We start from the raw sequence: 6697 nt of genomic DNA, 5'->3' as shown, positions 1-6697 counted from the left end.
AAAAAAAAAAAAAAAAAGAATGAGAAGGCAAGCCTCAGAATAATCAGAAAAAATATTTGCAAGATATATGCCTGGCAAAAAAAAAAACAAAACAACTAGCATTCAGAATATATTTTACCAATCAGTAAGGGAAGAAATGGTAACGCCACAGAAAAATAGACAAAGGAGTGGCCAATAGATGTATGAAATGTGTGTGACTGGCCGGGCGCGGTGGCTCAAGCCTGTAATCCCAGCACTTTGGGAGGCCGAGATGGGCGGATCACGAGGTCAGGAGATCGAGACCATCCTGGCTAACACGGTGAAACCCCGTCTCTACTAAAAATACAAAAAAAAAACTAGCCGGGCGAGGTGGCAGGCGCCTGTAGTCCCAGCTACTCGGGAGGCTGAGGCAGGAGAATGGCGTGAACCCGGGAGGCGGAGCTTGCAGTGAGCTGAGATCCGGCCACTGTACTCCAGCCTGGGCGGCAGAGCAAGACTCCGTCTCAAAAAAAAAAAAAAAAAAAAAAAAAAAAAAAAAAAAAAAAAAAAAAAAGAAATGTGTGTGACAGACTGTATTTTCCACAGATAGTGGCAACAATATCTTCCATCCTACATGTTCCTCTTACAGTGTCACTTTGACCATTACAATCAGAGGTAGAGCCTATGCTTCCTTCCCTTGAAACTGGCGGACTTTTGTGGCTATTTAGGCCAATAAAGAGTATGGCAGAAGTGACATTATGTGACTTCTGAATTTAGATCACAAAAGATGGCAAAGCCTATGCTTTGTTTGCTGGAATACTCTCTCTTTAAGCCTTTAGCCTCCATGTAAGCAGTATGACTGTTCTGAGGCCACTGTACTGTAAGGAAGCCCAAAGAGAGGGACCACAGGGTTAGGCCCTGGCTATGTGAAGAGAGAGAGATACCTGCAGCACCTCCAGCCCCCATCTGGCTGCATCTGTAGGAGAGACCCCAAGCCAGTTCTGCCCAGCCAACCTCCTAAAATCCAGACTCCTGAAACTGTATGAGATAGTAAATGGACTGTTCATTGTTTAAGCTTCTAAGTTGGAGGTTGATTTGTTATATAGTAAAGAATGGCAGGAATAGCATGCATAACTTCATTAGTCATCAGGGAAATGCAAATTAAAACCAAAATGAGATTATCACTTCACACCCACCAGAATGACTAAAATGAAAAAAAAAAAAGTTATAATATCAAGTATGGGTGAAGAGGAAGAGCAATTGGAACATTCATACACTGCTGGTAGAAATATATGTCAATACAACCACTTTGGAAACCTGTTTGACAGAATCTACTACAGCTGAACATAAACATACGCTTTGACCCAACCATTTCATTCCCAACAGCGATATACATACATATAGATACAAGAATACTCACAGCAGCATTATGAATAATGGCCCCCAAATTCAAACAACTCAAATGTTCATCAATGGTAGAATGAAAAATGTGTATCATATTCATGAAATTGAATACTATGTTGGCCGGGCGCGGTGGCTCAAGCCTGTAATCCCAGCACTTTGGGAGGCCGAGGCGGGTGGATCACGAGGTCAGGAGATCGAGACCATCCTGGCTAACATGGTGAAACCCCGTCTCTACTAAAAATACAAAAAACTAGCCGGGCGAGGTGGCGGGCGCCTGTAGTCCCAGCTACTCGGAGGCTGAGGCGGGAGAATGGCGTGAACCTGGGAGGCGGAGCTTGCAGTGAGCCGAGATCGCGCCACTGCACTCCAGCCTGGGCGACAGAGCGAGACTCCGTCTCAAAAAAAAAAAAAAAAAAAAGAAATTGAATACTATGCAATAATAAAAACAAATGAACTACTTCTACATGCGAATACGTGAATGAATCTTGCAAACTTAATGTTGAGTGAAAGAAGCCAGACATAGGCTGGGTGCAGTGGCTCACACTTGTAATCCCAGCACTTTGGGAGGATGAGGTGGGTAGTTCACTTGAGTGTGTGGCAAAACCCTGTCTCTACAAAAGATACAAAATAAATTAACTGGACATGGTGGTTTGCACCTATAGTCCCAGATACTCGGGAGGCTGGGGTGGGAGGATTGCTTGAGCCTGGGAGGTTGAGGCTGCCGTAAGCCAAGATTGCATCATTGCCCTCCAGCCTGGGAGACACAGCAAGACCCTGTCCCAAAAATAATAATAGCCGGGTATGGTGGCTCACGCCTGTAATTCCAACACTTCGGGTGGCCGAGGCGGGTGGACTACCTGAGGTCAGGAGTTTGAGATCAGCCAGGCCAACATATAGTGAAACCCTATCTCTACTAAAAATACAAAAATTACCTGGGCATGGTGGCACACATCTGTAGTTCCAGCTTCTTGGGAAACTGAGGCAGGAGAATTGCTTGAACCCAGGAGGCAAAGGTTTCAGTGAGCCGAGATCATGCCATTGCACTCCAGCCTGGGCAACACAGCAAGACTCCATCTCAAAAATAATAATAATGGCTGGGCGCGGTGGCTCAAGCCTGTAATCCCAGCACTTTGGGAGGCCGAGATGGGCGGATCACGAGGTCAGGAGATCGAGACCAGCCTGGCTAACACGGTGAAACCCCGTCTCTACTAAAAAAAAAAAAATAATAATAATAATAATAATACAGATTGTATCATTCCATTATATAAAGTCCAAAAAGCAGGCAAAGCTAAGCTATGACATTAGAAGTCAGGTTAAAGGTCACCTTTGGGGAAGAAGAGACTGAGATAGAGGGCACAGGAGCCCCCTGAGAATGTCCTGTTTCTTGACTGGATGGTGATTACATGGGTGTGTTCACTTTGTGCTAATTCACTTATGAGTCATGCACTTTTTGAATATATGTTCTACTTCAGCAAAAAGTTAATTAAGAAAATAAATTGGGCCGGGCGCGGTGGCTCAAGCCTGTAATCCCAGCACTTTGGGAGGCCGAGACGGGCGGATCACGAGGTCAGGAGATCGAGACCATCCTGGCGAACACGGTGAAACCCTGTCTCTACTAAAAAAATACAAAAAACTAGCCGGGCGAGGTGGCGGGCGCCTGTAGTCCCAGCTACTCGGGAGGCTGAGGCAGGAGAATGGCGGGAACCCGGGAGGCGGAGCTTGCAGTGAGCTGAGATCCGGCCACAGCACTCCAGCCTGGGCGACAGAGCAAGACTCCGTCTCAAAAAAAAAAAAAAAAAGAAAATAAATTGCCTCCAAGATCTTTGTCCCGTCTGGAAGAACAGAAGAACGGAGTTGCTATTTACTGAAATGGGAAAAATATTTGAGGGAGCAGACTTTTTTTTTTTTCCCCCGAGATAGAGAGAGAGAGTTTCTCTCTGTAGTCCAGGCTGGAGTGCAGTGGCACCATCACGACTTACTGCAGCTTTGACCTCCCTGAGCTCAAGTGATCCTCTTACTTCAGCCTCCTGAGTAGCTGGGACTACAGGCATGCACCATCATACCTGGCTAATTTTTTGTTTGTTTGTTTGTTTGTTTTTTGAGACGGAGTCCCGCTCTGCCAGGCTGGAGTGCAGTGGCGCTATCTTGGCTCACTGCAACTTCCACCTCCCAGGTTCAAGCGATTCTGCTGCCTCAGTCTCCCAAGTAGCTGGGACTACAATCGCATACCACCGCCTGGCTAATTGTATTTTTAGTAGAGATGGGGTTTCACCATGTTACCCAGGCTGGTCTCGAACTCCTGAGGCTCAAGCAATCCACCTGCCTCAGCCTCCCAAAGTGTTGGGATTACAGGCATGAGCCACCATGCCTGGCCCACTACTGCTTTTTTCACTGCTTCCTGTTGACCTTCAGGAAAAGGAGTCCTCAGTGGCTGCAATGAGACCCAACTAGGAGATGGTCCAGGTTGTCCTAAGTGTCAAGGACAGTGACTTCAGCAAGAAGATGGGAGGGGCCTTGCTGATAGAGATCTGAAGGGTGCTGGAGAGGAGGAAGGGGCAATGATGTGGGGATAGGGAGTGAGGAGAGGATGCCTTAGCACCTGTACTAACACCAGTGGACCCCCGGAATTGAGAAAGCCAGGCCTCTGTCCCCGGAGCCTGGAACCAGCCTCAGGAAGAGGGAGTGGAGAGTATAGAGCCTTCCGCCTAAGCCTTCAGAGGCCTATTAAGGCCCTCTTTACCATGAACTTCCATGAACCCAGGAAGGAAAGGGCTTAGTATGCAGAATGGTCACCTGGAGCCTACAGGTGATGCTGTTTCCTACCCTGTTGTGCTCATGACACCAGACTTGGGAACTTGGTATAGAGGGTACCAGGCCTGCCCATCTTCCCTGCTGTACCAAGTCCCTAGGCCTGAAGACCCAGCACAGAGGGGGTTAAGGGCTAAGGAACACTTGCCTCTGGGTGGGTGGGAACTGTCAGCAAGGAGCCTTGTCTGGCTTGATAATCCAGGCTGCCTATCTCTTCCACAGCAGCTGTGAAGCAAACAGGTTGTCCTGGCAGGGAGGGAGGGATGTAAAGGCCTGGCTGATGGCGGGAAGGATTTGAGGCAGTAGGGACACCCAGGCTCCACTCAACAGCCACCTTTAGAACTATACCTGGAGACTTGAAAGGTCATGGCCCAAGTCTGGACTTGAGGGCCCCATTGACCCAGAGAACAGGAACTGGAAGCTGATGAATAGAGTTAGGGAGGTGTTGAGAGGAAAGTTTCCATTTCTGACTCAATATATGTCTCAACAGGGGTGCAAGGGGTGCAAGGGGGACACACCGCGCCTGCCCCTAAAAGAAATTTTTTTAAAGACAGAGTTTCACTCTGTTACCCAGGCTGAAGTGCAATGGTGCGATCACGGCTCACTGCAGCTTCAACCTCCCAGGCTCAAGTGATACTCCCACTTTAGCCCCATTGGAGGGAGTGAACAGGGAAAGCCTACTGCAAAGCCAGGAAGGAAGGAGCTTGGCGTCTGTTGAGCTCCTGTTGTTCATATGTCAGGCGCTAGGTTAGAAATATCCACCTTCACTTTCTCATTTCATCTTCACCAGCATGGAAAAGAAAGCATTTGAACCCAACGCCCCCTCTTTTTTTTTTTTTTTTTTTTTTGAGATGGAATCTCGCTCTGTCGCCCAGGCTGGAATGCAGTCGCTCGATCTCGGCTCACTGCAACCTCCACCTCCTTGGTTTCAAGCAATACTCCTGCCTCACCCTCCTCAGTAGCTGGGATTACAGGCCTGTGCCACCAAGCCCAGCTGATTTTTGTATTTTTAGTAGAGACAGGGTTTCGCCATGTTGGTCAGGCTGGTCTCGAACTCCTGACCTCGTGATCTGCCTGCCTCAGCCTCCCAAAGTGCTGGGATTATAGGCGTGAACCACTGCGCCTGGCTTTGTGTTTTTTTTTTTTTTTTTTTTTTGAGACAGAGTTTTACTCTGTCGTCCAGGCTGGAGTGCAATGGCGCTATCTCGGCTCACTGCAACTTCTCCTCCCAGGTTCAAGAGATTCTCCTGCCTCAGCCTCTCAAGTAGCTGGGATTATAGGCACCCACCACCACACCTGGCTAATTTTTGTATTTTTAGTAGAGACAGGGTTTTGCCATGTCGTCCAGGCTGGTCTCAAACTCCTGACATCAAGGAATCCGCCCACCTTGGCCTTCAAAGTACTGGGATTACAGGCATGAGCCACTGCACCTGGCCTGAACCCCATTTTACTGTTGAGGAAACCAAGACTCTAAGATCAGGTGCAGGGGCCAGAATCACTCAGCGGTAATGTGGTGGAGCCCAGACTCCGACCAGTCAATCAGAAGCTGTGCTTATTCCCTGCTAACTTTGAGTACTCCTAAACAGGAAGCAAGAACCCTAATGCACAACCCCTGAACTGTGAAGGCTAAAGCTCTGGTTCAAGCCAAAGATGGCCTGTGACGTCAGGACAAGAGAGCTTCATGAGAAGGCTTGGCTCATAAACTGCAGGAGGTCAGAGAAAGGAGACGGGATTGTTGCTGGATTGCAGCTGCCCAAGAGCACTGTGTGGAAGAGGTTTAACAAGGGATTAGATGACGAGGCACAGTGGCTCATGCCTGTAATCCCAGAATTTATAGGGGCTGAGATGGGAGGTTTGCTTGAGGCCAGGAGTTTGAGACCAGGCTGGGTCACATAGTGAGACCCCCCCATCTCTATTTTTTTTATTTTTTTTTTTTTGGTCACTGTTGTAAACCCAGGTTGGAGTGCAATGGCATGATCTCGGCTCACTGCAACCTCCGCCTCCTAAGTTCCAGCAATTCTCCTGTCTCAGCCTCCCGAGTAGCTGAGATTACAGGCACCTGCCACCATGCCTGGCTAATTTTTCTATTTTTAGTAGAGACGTGGTTTCGCCATGTTGGCCAGGCTGGTCTTGAACTCCTGATCTCAAGTGATCTGCCTGCTTCGGCTTCCCAAAGTGCTAGGATTATAGGCGTGAGCCACTGTGCCCGGCCTCTATCTCTATTTTAAAACAAAATTTATATATATATATATATATATATATTAGGGGCATGCCCACGCCTAAAAAAATTTTTTATTATTATTATTTTTTTTTTTTTTTGAGGCGGAGTCTCGCTGTCACTCAGGCTGGAGTGCAGTGGCCAGATCTCAGCTCACTGCAAGCTCCGCCTCCTGGGTTTACGCCATTCTCCTGCCTGAGCCTCCCGAGTAGCTGGGACTACAGGCGCCCGCCACCTCGCCTGGCTAGTTTTTTGTATTTTTAGTAGAGACGGGGTTTCACCGTGTTAGCCAGGATGGTCTCGATCTCC

This window comes from Theropithecus gelada, chromosome 16 (genome assembly GCF_003255815.1).
Source record: "Theropithecus gelada isolate Dixy chromosome 16, Tgel_1.0, whole genome shotgun sequence".
Classification (NCBI taxonomy): Eukaryota; Metazoa; Chordata; class Mammalia; order Primates; family Cercopithecidae; genus Theropithecus; species Theropithecus gelada.
Note: the sequence above shows the minus strand (reverse complement) of the source record.